This window comes from Cervus canadensis, chromosome 7, assembly GCF_019320065.1.
Source record: "Cervus canadensis isolate Bull #8, Minnesota chromosome 7, ASM1932006v1, whole genome shotgun sequence".
In the NCBI taxonomy this organism is placed as follows: Eukaryota; Metazoa; Chordata; class Mammalia; order Artiodactyla; family Cervidae; genus Cervus; species Cervus canadensis.
The window spans coordinates 17,842,219-17,858,331 of record NC_057392.1 but is presented as its reverse complement, the minus strand read 5'-3'; the positions used below and the strand labels follow the sequence as shown (position 1 = coordinate 17,858,331).

The window sequence follows — 16,113 nt, the reverse complement described above, 5'->3', positions numbered from 1 at the left end:
ATTTTCATTAATATCATCACTGAATAATACTTACAGAGTTAGACTGTTTCTTAAACAACAGCAACAAAAAAATCCAAGAAGGACATCATAAAGAAAACAAAAAAATGGTTCATCAAATTGATGATGTCTTCATAGAAATATTTATGGCCTTGCCTGAGGTAGGCACTATGTCCAATCCATCCTTCTATCTCCCAGCTCCTGGCATAAAACTTGACCTGCATAGCCATTCAATAAGTGCTTGTGGGATGAATATGCAAAGTAAGTTTGGCTTTATTGTGGTAAAATATTATAACATAAAATGTACCTTTTCTAAGTGTTTGGTTCAGTGGCATTAAGTCCATTCTCATTGCTGGGCAACCATCAGCACCATCTGTCTCCAGAATTCTTTTCATCTTCCCAAACTGATACTCTGTCCCCGTTAAGCAACAGCTCCCCAGTTCTCCTCCCCTGGGCCCTGGCAACCACCCCAAGTCTGTGTGTGTATTAATCGCTGGGTCCTGTCCTGCTCTTTGCAACCCCACGGACTGTAGCCCAGCAGGCTCCTCTGCCCATGGGATTTCTTAGGCAAGAATACTGGAACTGGCTGCCATTCCTTCTCAAGAGGATCTTCCCACCCCAGGAAAGTCTAAGAATCTCATGCATATCAGCAGAATCAGATAGTGTTTCTTTCTGTGCCTGGCTTATCTCAGGCACAGAGATAAGGTGTTTGAGGTGAATCCACACTGTAACATGTGTCAGAATTTCCTTCCTTTTAAAGACTGAATAGCATTCCTGAACTAATTTTGTAATTAAATTTTAATTAAAATGGCATGTTTCCCCAAGTCTAGAGTCTAAATGGGTCTGGAGGCCTGGTTGCCCCCTAAAAAGTGAGGATGATTAGCAGTGGGGAGCCAGGGGGAGAGCAGGACTGAGGCTCACAGGGGCTCATCTCTCACTGAAAAGTATCAATTCTACGTTCCGCTGTTTATCCGTCAACAGCAGCACCTCTGGAGTTGACTTGGAGACTTAGAAGTAATACGATCACAGTTGGGTTTCAGAACTTGTATGACTTTCTTATTTGGTTTCAAACATGCTATTAATTCTCACCTGCTGAATCCTGTTGTCAGATCATATCCTGCCATCAAAGTCGAGATACAGAGCAGCCGTAGATGACACGGTGGGTGGCCCTGTTCCTCTGCTCAGAGGCCAAGCTCTGAGGTCCCTGTGAAGGTTCTGACCCTCTGATCATCAGCCCTGATGTGGCATCACATTCACCGAAGAGATGCTAACTTATTGCTGAAAGTGTGTCCACATTTCACTAGCATTCGAAGGGCTTCTTTCTTATTTTATTATTATTATTTTTAATAAATACTATTATTTATTTTTTAAATTTTTTTCAGTTTTATTTATTTTTTTACTTTACGATATTGTATTGGTTTTGCCACACATTGACATGAATCCGCCATGGGTGTACATGTGTTCCCCATCCTGAACCCCCCTCCCACCTCCCTCTTTTTTAATTTATTTTTTTATTGGAGGATAATTGCTTTACAATATTGTGTTAGCTTCTGTTGTACAACAGTGTGAATTGGCCATATGTGTACATATATTCCCTCTGTCTTGAGCCTCCCTCCCACCCCTGTAAGTTATCACAGAGCACTGTGCTGGGCCCCCTGTGTTGTAAAGCAGCCTCCCACTGGCTATCTATTTACACAAGGTAGCATATATATGTCAAAGCTACTCTCTCAGTTTGGGGTTTCTTTATTTTTATTCAGTCATTCATTTGTCTATTTGCCATAGGACTCACAATTACTGTGTGACTCCAACAAACTAGAGAGAAATCAGAAGGGTATAGGGACAACCAGCAGCTCACTCTTGTCTGTCTTCCCAACTGGCTCTTTATGTCTAAACTAAAAGCCCCCGCCTGGATTATTTGGAATTAGTTCTGAATGACTGAGGCTTTGCTGAGCAAGCTCACATCTATGGATCTAGGGCGCCGTGTTAGTCTTCATCCTCCCAGCCTACAAATTTCATCCTATAAAAAGAGAAGTTACTAGCCTGATCTCATGATGGAAAAGTGTGTAAAATGGAATATAAATGATTTGCCCAGGGATTTCCAGTCTCTCCCTGCACAGAATAATGGGATTCAACCTCCCAGAACCTTCTCAACAAGAGCCTTACAAAAATTACAATAGTGAGATCAAGCCAATCATAAAAGGTGGGAAATACAATGAACTTCTCACCCCACCAATGTCTTCCAACCGCTAGCAGTGTCTGTGTGCTGTCTTTAGCTAGGCTATGTGCTCAGTCGTAGCCGACTCTTTGCAACCTCATGGACTGTAGCCCACCAGTCTCCTCTGTCCATGGGGTTCTCCAGGTGAGAATACTGGGGTGGGTCGCCATTTCCTCCTCCAAGGAAACTTCCCGGGGATTGAACCCACACCCCTTGCATCTCCTGCACTGGTAGGCTAATTCTTTACCTCTTGTGCCACCTAGGAAGCCTGCACTATCTTGGCATGCATGCTAACTCGTTTTGGGCTTCCCTTGTGGCTCAGGTGGTAAAGAATCTGCCTGCAATGTGGGAGATCTGGGTTTGACCCCTGGGTTGGGAAGATTTCCTGGAGAAGGGAAAGGCTACCCACTCCAGTATTCTGGCCTGGAGAATTCCATGAACTGTATAGTCCATGGGGTTGCCAAGAGTCAGACACAACTGAGTGACTTTCACTCAGTCATTTCAGTTGTGTGCAACTCTTTCTGACCCCATGGACTGTAGCCCACCAGGCTCCTCTGTCCATGAGATTCTCTAGGCAACAATGGACCATATTAAGAAAAAAACAACACTGTAGTTCTAGAAGTACAATTATCACGCAGGTGCCAATGGTCTCCTGGGAAGTGCCACTTATTAAGCTTCTGGGAAAGCCCAGAACCCCAGAGCTGTCCTCAATAATGAAAAATGAACCAGAATCAGTTTTCTTCCATCTCTAGAGCCTCACTGCTACTCGTCTATTTCAAACATCATTTAAGACCACGAGATCTATTTTTAACAGACTTTATTTTTTAGAGCAGTTTTAGGTTGACAGCAAAATTGAGTGTGAGCTGCAGAGATATCTCATACGAGACCTATTTTTAAAATAATACCATTACCAGGAAAGATCAGAGAGAACTAATGCAAGTCTCTTCAGAGGTGAAGAATTGAAAAATTCCATCTACTAGTCTGTGCTTTCCCATGGAGTGAATAAGAAACTATAAATTGCTAGAAGAGGGGATTTTCTTCCTTGTCTTTAGTTTCTGCAATTTAATTTTAAGTCAGAAAACTGGATGCTATCAATTTTCTGAGGCTTTTGGGTTTCGCCTATGTAGCAAAAGAAACACAAGAGGGCAGTCCTAGTTCTGTATATTTTCCCTGCTCCTGTATCTGATTTTTTTTTTTTTTCTTTGAAATGACTTCATAGTCAAATGTAGAACATGGGAGGATAAATTAGGACACAGCATACTCTGTAATTTAATCTTCTTTATAAGAGTCCCTTGGCTAACCTCCTTAACAGATGTAAATTTTCTCTGAAGGTCCTCGATTCATCCCCCTTCCTTGTGGAAGGGCTTTGTTAAAAGACGCAGGCTCTTTCCCCTAATATGTGAAATGCCTTGTCTGATTATAGGCATTTGTTTTATGGTGTTCTCTCAGGTCAGCTTAGTAAAAAGGCATCAGAATATGAAACTCTGTGTGTTGCCAGACATGACACTGTAAATTTGTCTCAAGACTGATTGCCTAAAAGTGGTGCTTGGTAAACATTAATCTCACTGTTGGGGGCTAGTTGATGCCATGAGACATCCACCTCCCCAGTCAGAGCAAAATCTCAAAGTCCATTTGATTCAGGAATTCGTCCATATCATTTTGGAACCGTGGTTATTATTTTAATATGTAATGGTTTGGATGATCAATTCATGCTCTATGAGAAGTGATGGAAATCTGAAGAAGTGAGCTAGCCTTATAAGGTCCCAGGTAGAAAGGAGCTAACCTGGGCTTCCTCTCTAATAAACTTCTCCACTTAAAAGCAGGCTGTGAGAAGGGTTATATATTACAGAAGCACGAGGATGTAGAATTTGTCTATTTTGCAGTGCTAAGCTGATGGACGTAGAAATGTGAAATTAGACAGCCCGAACTTTTCATTGTTCAGTCACATCTGGTTCTTTGCATCCCTTTGTGCTGTAGCCTGCCTGGCTCCTCTGTCCATGGGATTTTTTAAGCAAGAATATTGAAGTGGGTTGCCATTTCCTCCTCCAGGGATACTTCTCATAGATGAAGAATAAAAATCAGAAAGCCTAAACATTATATCCCTGAGCTGTGATCCACCTCAGTTATTCCAGTTTCAGATAATATTGCTAGCCAGTTCCTATGTGGCATAAGGCTCAGTAGATGTTTCTGGATGAGCCAATGAGACTTGTAGCAGCTGACTCTCCTCCATGTAGCCTACACCTCAGAATTAAACAAATCTTCTGGGAAGCAAGAACGTAACTTCCAGCAGGTCCGGACAACATTCAAACCAAGGTAGCAGGTGTGTGTCTGCCCACAAGCCTCCCTAGACCATACCTCCTTTCATCTTCCCATGTGAAAATGTTTACTCTTAGGCTCAACTTAAATGCTACGTTATTTATTCCAACATTTTAGAGCACTTGCCATATTCTAGCTTTATTGTAGTTTAGTCACTAAGTCAGTCGTGTCTGACTCTTTGCAGCCTCATGGACTGTAGCCCAGCAGGCTCCTCTGTCCATGGGATTCTCCAAGCAAGAACACTGGAGTGGGCTGCCATTTCCTTTTCCAGGAGATCTCCCTGACCCAGGGATGGAAACTGCATGTCCTACATCGGCAGATGGATTCTTTACCACTGGGCCACCAGTGAAAGTGAGAGAAAGTCACTCAGTCATGTCTGACTCTTTGCGATCCCGTGGACTATACAGTCCATGAAATTCTGCAGGCCAGAATACCAGAGTGGATGGCCTTTCCCTTCTCCAGGGTATCTTCCCAACCCAGAGATCGATCCCAGGTCTCCTGCATTGCAGGGGGATTCTTTACCATCTGAGCCACCAGGGAAGCCCAAGAATACTGGAGTGGGTAGCCTATCCCTCCTCCAATATATCTTCCGGACCCAGGAATTGAACCGGGGCCTCCTGCATTGCAGGCAGATTCTTTACCAGCTGAGCTACCAGGGAAGGCCCATATTCTAGTTACTAAGTGCTAAATGTTGCCCAGTCATGTCCGACTCTTTTGTGACTCCCTGGGCTATAGCCCACCAAGCTCTTCTGTCAATGGGATTCTCCAGGCAAAAATATTGGAATAGGTTGCTATTCCCTCCTCCAAGGGGATCATCCCAACCCAGGGGGCAAACCCACATCTCTTATGTCTCCTACATGGGCAGGCAGATTCTTTACCCTGAGCCACCTGGAAAGCTCATTGTGCCAAATGCTCTCTGCCTATAGTTTTCAAACTTGTTTCTTCATGACTCACAATCAGAAATATACTTTATGATCACACTCCAGTACGCACACACACACACACACACACACACACACAACCAAAGCCTTGTAAACAACACTCCACTTACTACACACAATGCACTGTGATATTCTCTGGTATTTTCTGTTCTATGGGGCTTTTTCTCTTATTTTTAAAATGGTTGCTAGATCTGCTAAATTGCTTCTATGGCCCACATTTTTTAAAAATACTGTTTTCCATCAGTTCATTCCGATGATGACCTTATGCAAGAGGGGATGTTATTATTCTCTTCTTTGCACTGGTGCTCACATGCAGACTGGGCAGCCTGCCCAGGACAGAGCTTAGCAAAGTTAAGACAGAGCTGCAGCCCGAGGGAGTCTGAGTCCAGGACCCAGGTTCTCCACCCTGACAGCTTACTGCCTTCCCCAGGGAAGCAGGCTCCATTTCTCTTCAGCATCCCCAGCACTGATTTTTAGCTTCTCTTTGGCATAACTGTCATCTCTGGCATCACTGTTAGATGGGCATACCTGGGCTCCCACAGTATGTGTCAGTTTCTTAGGTACAGGGACCACTGTCAGTCATTGTTATACCCTGGAAATCCCAGTATTATGCTGAAATAGTGGGTATTCAGCAAACGCTATGTTGAATTAAATCTTCTGGTTGAAGGCTATGAGTCATCCAATAGAGGTTAAATTGAATAATGAAGTTTCTGCTTAATAAGGCAGGGAAAGTGTGTTAAATACTTTGGGATTCTTTCCATCCCAGAAGGATTTAGACAGAACGCCTGCACTTTTGAATCACTGACATGGAAATCTTTCTTCCATAGTTCCAGCTACATGACCTGCTGCTGAACATCTTTATTTTCTATAATAGCAAAGCTGAAAATTATGGAGATGCCAGAAGTCACTTGGACTTCCCGGTGGCACTAGTGGTGAAGAATTCATCTGCCAATGCAGGAGACATGGGAGATGTGGGTTTGATCCCTGGGTTGGGAAGATCCCCTGGAGTAGGAAATGAAACCCACATATAAGTATTCTTGCCTGGAGAATCCCATGGACGGAGGAGCTTGGCGGGGCTATAGTCCACGGGATCACAAAGTCAGACACAACTGAAGTGATTTAGCACGCACAGAAGTCACCCAAAGAGTACACAGTCATGTTCTTCGTGTGTGTGTACACTCTAAGTACATGAAACACCTAAGTGTTTCTAAGCAAGCTCAAGAATATACTTCCCCCAAATTTTTATAAAACCAGAGCTGATTTTCAAATGCTTAGATGTTGGTCTGTCTTAAGGAAACTTTTCTAGTTTTTTCGCCCAGGTATATGATTATACTTATGGTACTGATTGCTAGAATAAAATTTGGTTAATCACAAAAGCATCAGTTCAGTTCAGTTGCTCAGTCGTCTCTGATTCTTTGTGACCCCATGGACTGCAGCACGCCTCCTGGAGGTTACTCAAACTCATGTTCCATTGAGTCAATGATGCCATCCAACCATCTTATCCTCTCTTGTCCCCTTCTCCTCCTGCCTTCAATCTTTCACAGCATCACGGTCTTTTCCAATGAGTTGTTTTCAAATCAGGTGGCCAAAGTATTGGAGTTGCAGCTTCAGCATAGAGTCTAATCCATGCCTGCCACACAAAAGTGTGATAAAGACCTGCTGGCACGTGATTAACTGCATATGTATTTGTGAAGCACAGGGCTTCCCAGGTGGTGCTAGTGGTAAAGAAACCACCTCCCAGTGCAAAAGACATAAGAGATGTAGGTTCGATCCCTGGGTTAGGTAGATCCCCTGGAGAAGGGCATGGCAACCCACTCCAGTATTCTTGCCTGGAGAATCCGGTGGACAGAGCCTGGTGGGCTGCCAGTTCAGTATTTCATGGCCAGCTCTGATGAAATATTTTCTGAATCTGCTTTAAACTTTTTTAAACTTTCTAAATTTTAAACTTTTTTTGCTCCAATTTACATATATTTATTGGACTCCAAGTCTTTGAGGAGTGAGGGGAAGAACATGTTATGTTTTATAATCTGATGCTTTAAAAAAGATAAACAATAATCTGGTTCTTTCTATTCTCAATGAACCAGCCAATAACTACTCAATATTTCTGTTAAGTCCATATAATTAAAAAAAAAATCAGCATCAGTTGTCCTTCAGTTACATCAGACATCAATCAAGTGAAGTTGTCCAGTTTCTCTAACTGATCAAAATGCAGGGTCTTCCCAGGTCTCCCACATCGCAGGCAGATTCTTTACTGGCTGAGCCACCAGGGAAGCCCAAGAATACTGGAGTGGGTAGCCTATCCCTTCTCCAGCAGATCTTCCCGACCCAGGAATCGAACCTGGGTCTCCTGCATTGCAGGCAGATTCTTTACCAACTGAGCTGCGAGGGAACCCCAACACATATGTTAAGATTGGGCAAAAGCTTGACCTTTAAAATCCTGAACCTGATTTTGTGCTTTATTGAACAAAGAAAAACAGAAGCATATATTCAAATGGAATTTCTGTACAGAAACAAGCCCTCAAATTCGCTTTTCAAGCCCAGTCTCACAAGATTGCCTGCCCAATTTTACAGATAAATTGCCAATACACATACTGGCTTTGAGCGACAATTCATTCAGACTAGACAGTGGTGTAAGCTTCCTCATTGCTTCTTACCTCTACCTGAGTAGCCACAGATGAAAATGCCTTTTTGATCAACTAGCTTTTGGAACTTTTGAAGGATTCCAGCTTTGAAAACAGATCATCTTTTTGACTTGGCCTGATACAGACATGGGTTGCTATTTAAGGAAATAAATGGCTTTAAATCTTCAATTAATAATGGCTATCCTTTCCCCAAACTGCATTTTGTACCTCTATTATGTGTATCACTGAGAAGAGCCCTGCTCACAATTTCTTTCTCATATGTGAAAAGTTACATAATCCTAAACCAGTTCTTTTGTGTAAAATTTGTTGAATAGGTGATAGCAATCAAGTTAATAAAGCACTTTTACAGAGAGATAATTTTTATGGCAGATAGTATGACAATGGGGAAGCAATGAGCCAAAATTATAGTAAATGGAGGTGATTTTGTTAAAAAGAGAGTGGGGAATACAAGAATCCTGTAATGTCTGTCTGGTTATTGAGACAATGCCCGGATTTTAAACAATAGCATGGAGAGACTACTTCCTTTATTGCCTTTCTGGGTATCAACTGTAATTCACTTCCAAAACATTGTAACAATAAAGCCTATATATGGGAGCCCCAAAATTAAAATAGTTTATGTTTGGAACTCTTTTTTAAAAGTAGCCCATAGCCATTTACATAATAGCCAGTCAAGCGATCTTGGTAAAGTACATAGGGAACCACCAAAACTGACTGATGTAGAACAAGTAGCTTTAATGTGCTATTATTTCAGTGAGAACTGATCATCTTAGTCTATTTCTTTAGGAAGATTTTTGTGAAATATTATCTTCTTCTAGAGACAAAAATAGTGAAATAAAATGAAAATCAGATCAAATGTATTATACATAGAAATTTTAAAAAGAGGCATATCTTAAATTGATCCAACTATTTATTCTTTATGTAATCCAGGCTACTTCTTTGCCACTGAACAGAAAGATTTATATGCTCTGAAAGACTCATTGCCCTATAATTAAAAGAGCTATCATTTTGTTTATTCCGCTTTGAGGGAGTTTGGTTTTTTTTAATCACTTCTGTGAACATTCTATCTGCACAATCAGAGCATTCAATTTTTTAAAATAGGAGGTTAATAATTAGATGTTAAAGCTTTTTAAAGCACCATATTTCTTTGATGGAATTAGTGTTTCATTAAAAAGTTAATTGAAAATTTTTAAAGTGGAATTCTTTTTATATCCATCAGAATTGCTGAATAATTTGATCTGAACAGTCTGCAACTCTATAGTCATTCTCTACACATTTTTTTTTTCTGTTGTAGTCAAATAAATTCTAGGTCATTATTAAAGTCACTAAGAAAACAGAAACTTCCTCAGTCGATTCCAGTGAGTGCTTAGAAGGTCCCCAAACCTCAGTACTCTGACCTAGGATCCCTGGGAGATAAGTGGAGGGATAGGAAAGACAAGCCCTTCTCAGAGTGCCTGAAGCATCCATGGCAGAGTGACAATAAGAACATGCAAAACTATAATCCGAAGAGTACCCTAGGATTGGCCACATGCTAGGGCACAGAGCAAGCCTCAGCAAGTTTAAGAATATAGAAATTATTTCAAGCATCTCTTCTGACCACACCTACATGAAACAAGAAATAAACCACAGAAAGGAAATGAGAAAAAAAAATTACATGGAGACTAATCCAAAGGGCAATAAAGATAAGGAGCATAAGGGATGTATGCAGGGCTTTCCTGGTGGTTAAGCAGTGAAGAATCTGCCTGCAATGCAGGAGACGTGAGTTTAATCCCTGTTTCAGAAAGACGCCCTGGAGAAGGAAATGGAAACACACTCTAGTATTCTTGCCTGGGAAATCCCACCAACAGAGGAGCCTGGCGGGCTACAGTCCATGGGCTCACAAAGAGCTGGCCACTACTGAGTGACTAAGCCACCACCACCAAACAAAGGGCAAATATGACACCTGATTGAGGAGATTAAAGAAGGCTTCATGAGGCTTTACAAGTTCATCCATCGAGCTAAATAGTTTAAAAGATTTGGAAATGGATTCAGCCATTATTGGGTAAACATCCAGTTTTATAGAAATTACTAAAGAGCATTTAAAGTAGCTCATTGTGGCTAATTTTATTTTCCAGTTAAATAGTTTCTGAGACACAAAAGGAAAATTAATACAACAGCATGTGGCTCAGCTGGTAAAGAATCCACTTGCAATGCGGGAGACCTGGGTTCGATCCCTGGGTTGAGAAGATCCACTGGAGAAGGGAAAGGCTACCCACTCCAGTATTCTGGCATGGAGAATTCCTTGGACTGTACAGTCCATGGGGTCGCGAAGAGTCGAACATGACTGAGCAACTTTCACTTTCACATGGAGAAGGAAGTAGCAACTCATTCCAGTTTTCTTGCCTGTGAAATCCCATGGACAGAGGAGCCTGGCAGGCTACAATTCATGGGGATGCAAAGAAGTGAACATGAGTAAGTGACTTAGCACATCCCAAGACAAGAATAATTTGGGAGTGAAAATAGGTCTGGAGGACACTGTTCCTAGGCTTTTCATGGGGTGATATTGAAGCACCAGGATAAGACCAACCTTCCAAGCAACCTTCCCATTCTTTTGAGGAGGATACTGTCAGGTTCCTCAGAAATGCATGACTCTACCCACCAGACCTAAAACCATAACACAGGAAGGCTGAACACTGGAAATATGAGCTGTCTGACTTGGGTGTCCAAAAGTGAATTAGCTGCATTTTCCACTCTGGGTACATTTTTGCTGCATTTTCCACCCTGGGTACAATTTTAGGGATGCAAATATGTCAGAAGCCTAGCTAAAAACTTGCTATGAATATATTTTTAAATCAAATGCATGAAGTTCCCATTTATTTTCCTAGGCATTTTATAAATATGAACCCATGCCCTTGACTATGAAAGGGATGATTTTTGGAAGGGAATTCAAATGATTTTACTTCTAGATTTTAGTAGGAGTGTGTCAGATCCCATATTTTAACTAACCCTCCAATTTGCCATACCATGATTATAACTTGTTCCTTGAGGAGCAAACTTATCTTGTGTGGATGTGTGCTAAGTTGCTTCAGTTGTGTCCAACTCTTTGTGGCCCTATGGACTACAGCTGCCAGGCTTCTCTGTCCATGGGATTCTCCAAACAAGAATACAGGAGTGGGTTGCCATGCCCTCCTCCAGGGGATCTTCCCAACCCAGGGATCAAACCTGTGTCTCTTATGTCTATTTTGGCAGGCGAGTATTTTACCACTAGTGCCACCTAGAAAGCTTCCCTTATAATCTCACAAAGGAGTAAAACTCCATAAATGTCTATGAATTCAAGCTCAACAGCTATTTATAAGCTTTTATTATCCCTAGGCATGATATTGAGAGCATTTGCACAGCCCAAAGAAGAGATCTGTAGTCCAGCAAGCTTATATGACTGACCCTAGTCAAGCCTCATCACAGACTTCCATACATATCAGCCTCTATATGGTCTTTCCTGGTGGCTCAGAGGTAAAGAGTCCACCTACAATGCTGGAGACACGGGTTCAATCCCTGGGTTGGGCAGATCCCCACACCAGTATTCTTTTTTTTTTTTTTTCATTTATTTTTATTAGTTGGAGGCTAATTACTTTACAATATTGTAGTGGATTTTGCCATACATTGACATGAATCAGCCATGGATTTACATGTGTTCCCCATCCTGATCCTCCCTCCCACCTCCCTCCTTATCCCATCCCTCTGGGTCATCCCAGTGCACCAGCCCTGAGCACTTGTCTCTTGCATCCAACCTGGGCTGACAATCTGTTTCACACTTGATAATATACATGTTTCAATGCTATTCTCTCAGATCATCCCACCCTCGCCTTCTCCCACAGAGTCCAAAAGTCTGTTCTGTACATCTGTGTCTCTTTTTCTGTCCTGCATATAGGGTTATTGTTACCATCTTTTTAAATTACATATATATGTGTTAGTATACTGTATTGGTCTTTATCTTTCTGGCTTACTTCACCTTGTATAATGGGCTCCAGTTTCATCCATCTGATTAGAACTGATTCAAATGAATTCTTTTTAATGGCTGAGTAATATTCCATTGTGTATATGTACCATAGCTTTCTTATCCATTCGTCTGCTGATGGGCATCTAGGTTGCTTCCATGTCCTGGCTATTATAAATAGTGCTGCAATGAACATTGGGATGCACGTGTCTCTTTCAGATCTGGTTTCCTCGGTGTGTATGCCCAAGAGTGGGATTGCTGGGTCATATGGCAGTTCTATTTCCAGTTTTTTAAGGAATCTCCACACTGTTCTCCATAGCAGCTGTAGTAGTTTGCATTCCTACCAACAGTGTAAGAGGGTTCCCTTTTCTCCACACCCTCTCCAGCATTTATTGCTTGTAGACTTTTGGATAGCAGCCATCCTGACTGGCGTGTAATGGTACCTCACTGTGGTTTTGATGTGCATTTCTCTGATAATGAGTGATGTTGAGTGTCTTTTCATGTGTTTGTTAGCCATCTGTATGTCTTCTTTGGAGAAATGTCTGTTTAGTTCTTTGGCCCCTTTTTTGATTAGGTCATTTATTTTTCTGGAATTGAGCTTCAGGGGTTGCTTGTATATTCTTGAGATTAATCCTTTGTTGCTTCGTTTGCTATTATTTTCTCCCATTCTGAAGGCTGTCTTTTCACCTTGCTTATAGTTTCCTTTGTTGTGCAAACACTTTTAAGTTTCATTAGGTCCCATTTGTTTATTTTTGCTTTTATTTCCAATATTCTGGGAGGCCATACCAGTATTCTTGCCAGAGAAATCCCATGGACAGAGGAGCCTGGTGAGCTACAGTCCATGGAATCACAAAAGTGTTGGACATGACTTAATGACTAAATAGCAGCAACAACAGCCTCCGTACTTGCAACGCGGTAGTGGTGGCATGGCAGCCCACCTCCCACAGCAAAAACCCATGAACATTCCATTTATAACACTGTATCTGCAACAGCTCAATAGATAAAATACTTGCACGTGTTATAATTTAAGTGTGGGTCCCCAAATAATATCAAAGTCTTCCCTCAAGAAAGCTATAGATTGCCCTTGCTACATGACACCAGCTAAAGAGAAGAACCCTGCTCTTCTTATTTAACCATGTCTCATGGACTAAGAAATAAATAACTTTGCTGTCACTTCAAGGATTTCAATGGAGAGTGATTACCTAGTAATCAACATCAGGTTAAATGGTTTCTGATATAATCAGCATGTTTAAATAGTTTTTAGATGAGAAAACAGATTTTTTGTTTCTCAATAGCTAATAGGAATTTATGATGGGCTTGGAATAATTGGCCAGCGCAATCTACAGATGCTCTGTCTGCTCTATCATGCTGGCATAGACCACAGTTAAAAATGAGTTGCAGGCTGCTATATTTACAGTGTATAACCAAAAGAACCTACTGTGTAGCACATGGATCTCTTCTCAGTGTAATATGGCAGCCTGGATGGGAGGGAGTTTGGGGAGAATGGATACATGTATACATTTGGCTGAGTCCCTTTGCTGTTCACATAAAACTCTCACAACACTGTTAATAGACTATTCAGTTCAGTTCAGTTCAGTCGCTCAGTCGTGTCCGACTCTTTGCGACCCCATGAATCGCAGCATGGCAGGCCTCCCTGTCCATCACAAACTCCCGGAGTTTACTCAAACACGTGTCCATCGAGTCAGTGATGCCATCCAGCCATCTCATCCTCTGTCGTCCCCTTCTCCTCCTGCCCCCAATCCCTCCCAGCATCAGGGTCTTTTCCAATGAGTCAACTCTTCGCATGAGGTGGCCAAAGTATTAGAGTTTCAGCTTCAGCATCAGTCCTTCCAATGAACACCCAGGACTGATCTGCTTTAGGATGGACTGGTTGGATCTCCTTGCAGTCCAAGGGACTCTCAAGAGTCTTCTCCAACACCACAGTTCAAAAGCATCAATTCTTCAGCACTCAGCTTTCTTCACAGTCCAACTCTCACATCCATATCCCACTACAAAATAAAAAGTTTAAAAACAAAAATGAGTTGTGAGACAGAACTTCATGTGAAGAACCAAGCCTATATGAGTCATATACCAGGCATCAGAGCTTTCTGAATGTTGATTGGTTTTGTATATCTACAGTTCATAACGTAACACTACTCTTCCCTTAAAACAAATGTTTAACCCAATTACAGTCATCCACTCAGGATTAATTCATGTTTTATTTTGGGGAATAATCAAATCTTCTAGAATGGTTAATATCTCTGTCCTAACTGAAAATGATGACACTAGAGAGTTAAAGATTTACCAGAAAGAAAATTAAATAGTTAGATATTTAAACATAGAGAAAAGTGTCTTTGTCCCCTCCCCACAATTTCTCTTTTTGCCAGATTTGATTCATTCATCCCTAAGAAACTACACTGGGACTCTGTGTTTCCTTATGGCACAATTTCCTGTCTTGTTGCCCACAGAAGAGTGAAACTCAACTATGGTCTTTTCTCTTCTATTTTCTATTCTATCCCTCCATGTTCGCTTAATGCTTCAAAATCTGTGAAAGATTAGCCTGGTTGAAGTATCAGGAAAAATGTGGAGATGAAATCAATCCTTCTCACTGAACATTCCCAGTATTTAGGCGGTAGCATCATATAATGGAATAAAGGTAGAAATTAGCAAGTTCTAAACGTGATTTAATCCTCATGTTGGAAAATCTGGCATCCAATAAAAACAAAATTAAGGAAATGTTAATGGAATCAATATTATTATACACTACATAGAATGTTAAGGAAAATATTTCATAGGGAAGTAATAGTCGTCTTCCCTTTTTATCAGAACAGTCATTTTTGGCTGAGCCTTAAGGGAAAGGATTTAAACAAATAGATTAGCCTCACTACTGTGAATGAACTTCTAATTAATCTTTTTCCCATATAGCTCTTTTTCTCTTACCTGTTGCCACCTCTTGAATATGTTAGCAATGGTTGAATTATGCACCATCTAGTTGGGAAGATCCGCTGAGGAAGAGATAGGCTACCCACTCCGGTATTCTTGGGCTTCCCTTGTGGTTCAGCTGGTAAAGAATCCACCTGCAATGCAGGAGACTTGGGTTCAAACTCTGGGTTCCGAAGATCCTCTGGAGAAGGGAAAGGCCACCCACTCCAGTATTCTGGTCTGGAGAATTCCATGGACTACAGTTCATGGGGTCGAAAAGAGTTGGACACTATTCAGCGACTTTCACTTTCACTTTCATGGACAAGTAACCCTTGTCCCATGGAGAAGGAAATGGCAACCCACTCCAGTATTTTTGCCTAAAGAATCCATGTACAGAGGAGCCTGGTGGGCTATAGTCCATGGGGTCTCAAAGAGTTGGATATGATTGAAAGACTAACAAGAACAAGATGGATAAGTAAAGGGTTTACCCAGTGACTCAGCAGTAAAGAATCTGCCTGCAATGCGGCAGACTTGCAGGAGATGCAGTTTCAATCCCTGGGTTGGGAAGATCCCCTGGAGAAGGAAAATGAATCCGCTCCAGTATTCTTGCCTAGAAATCCCCATGGACAGAAGAGCCTGGCAGGCTGCAGTTGCAAAGAGTCAGACACGACTGAGAGACTAAAAAACAACAATGGATAAATAATGCTGTTTAAGACAAACATCATATAATTTTGAGTATACCTCTTTATTGGAGACATCTCACACCTACGAGCATCTCTCTGAAGATGTCTGCCTTGCCTCCCTCTAAGGGACCATATGTGAGCATCCTTAACCAACAACCTGCAAATGACAACTAGTTCCAACACAGCCTTCTCTCCTGTGAACTGAGTGAGCATTTAACCTTCTCAGGTATGACTCACCAGTCTCTAAGGTGAGCTCACAGGCCTCTGCAAACCAGAGGTGGGAATGCACACAGACATCCGTAAGCAAAAATATCCTATTCTTGACTCAGCCTCTTATGGGACTCAGAGGTAAATGACCATCAAAACATTAGAATCAGAAAGCCCTGGGGAGGTGGTCTCACATTTTTGTAAGGCAAGAAAGTACTGG

General features: G+C 41.6%; 1 protein-coding gene across 1 annotated transcript in view; it reads left to right on the top strand.

Moving 5' to 3' along the window:
- The window catches only part of DSCAM (DS cell adhesion molecule), an 806,431-nt gene that overhangs the window by 711,586 nt on the left and 78,732 nt on the right, over window positions 1–16,113 (top strand). The gene's annotated exons all lie outside the window — the stretch shown is intronic.